Source organism: Glycine soja, chromosome 3, assembly GCF_004193775.1.
Source record: "Glycine soja cultivar W05 chromosome 3, ASM419377v2, whole genome shotgun sequence".
Taxonomy (NCBI): domain Eukaryota; kingdom Viridiplantae; phylum Streptophyta; class Magnoliopsida; order Fabales; family Fabaceae; genus Glycine; species Glycine soja.
Genome location: NC_041004.1, coordinates 27,554,839 through 27,556,413, shown reverse-complemented (window position 1 = coordinate 27,556,413; position 1,575 = coordinate 27,554,839). Strand labels below are relative to the sequence as shown.

At 41.0% G+C, this 1,575-nt stretch overlaps 1 non-coding gene across 1 annotated transcript; it reads right to left on the bottom strand.

Moving 5' to 3' along the window:
• Window positions 1-1,047: 1,047 nt before the first annotated feature.
• Window positions 1,048-1,154, bottom strand: LOC114407980. Its single transcript, XR_003665783.1, has one exon. It is a non-coding gene; the product is annotated as a small nucleolar RNA R71 (small nucleolar RNA).
• Between the last annotated feature and the right edge of the window lie 421 nt (window positions 1,155-1,575).

The window sequence follows — 1,575 nt, the reverse complement described above, 5'->3', positions numbered from 1 at the left end:
TAGAGCCTTTAGTTTGGTCAGATTTGAAAGTTCCAAAAAACTAGCAAATTGTGATTGTCAAAACTTCAAACGGCCATAACTTTTGCTCCGGTTATCAGAATCGCAATTACTATATATGCATTTGGGGTAGAAAAAAATTTCCTATGCTGTGACAGCCCGCGGTAGGCCAGCTGAGGTCTCCATCGTCCAAAAAAAGCGATTCTGTCAAAAGTTTTTTATTTTTCAAGTTTTATTCACTTATTTTTCTTAACCTACCAATTTTAGCTTTCATAGTTAGACTTTGAATTTTTGTCTGAAAATTTTTGTGCTATCTTCTCATCATTTTATAAGGTTGCTCACAAAATTTCAAGTCATTTGGATATCATTTGAGGGTAGCTGTAGTTCAAACCTACACCTTTATTTACATGACAAGGCAACTAGTTGTGTGCATGCTGAATGTAGTGTATGACTAGAGGCAATCCATCTGACTTACAACCCTTTGATCCTGAGATAGATAGGACATTTCACATATTAGTTAGGCATCATTTTATACCTTTTGATCATTCTGAGCATTCCATAACTGGTGAATATGTGCATTCTGTTATTGGTGATTTTGAACATCCTGATCTTGAGCATTATAATTTTGAGCATTCTGATTCTGAGCATTCTGATTTTGCACATTCTGAGAACATGGCACAACCTCCACCCCGTGAGAGGACTCTAAGGGAAATGGCTGCACCTGATTTCACCTACGAAAGCTTGTGCATCCAATACCCTGATGAGGATGTCCCATATGTTCTTAAAACTGGACTGATTCATTTGCTTCCAAAGTTTCATGGCCTTGCAGGTGAAGACCCGCACAAACATTTGAAAGAATTTCACATTGTCTGCTCCACCATGAAACCCCCAGATGTCCAAGAGGATCACATATTTCTGAAGGCTTTTCCTCATTCATTAGAGGGAGTGGCAAAGGACTGGCTGTATTACCTTGCTCCAAGGTCCATCACGAGCTGGGATGACCTTAAGAGAGTATTCTTAGAAAAAATTTTCCCTGCTTCCAGGACCACAGCCATCAGGAAGGATATCTCAGGTATTAGACAACTCAGTGGAGAGAGCCTGTATGAGTACTGGGAGAGATTTAAGAAACTATGTGCCAGTTGCCCCCATCATCAGATTTCAGAACAACTTCTTCTCCAATATTTTTATGAAGGACTCAGTAATATGGAGAGAAGTATGATAGATGCTGCCAGTGGTGGAGCCCTTGGAGACATGACTCCTGCTGAAGCCAGAAATTTAATTGAGAAGATGGCCTCCAAATCCCAGCAGTTTAGCGCCAGAAATGATGCCATAGTCATTAGAGGAGTACATGAGGTAGCTACAAACCCATCTGCATCATCTGAAACTAAGAAGCTTGAAGGCAAACTGGATGCATTGGTTAACTTGGTAACCCAGCTGGCCTTGAATCAGAAATCTGTACCTGTCGCAAGGGTTTGTGGTTTGTGCTCCTCTGCTGACCACCATACAGACCTTTGCCCTTCCATGCAGCAACCTGGAGCAATTGAGCAGCCTGAAGCTTATGCTGCAAATATTTACAAT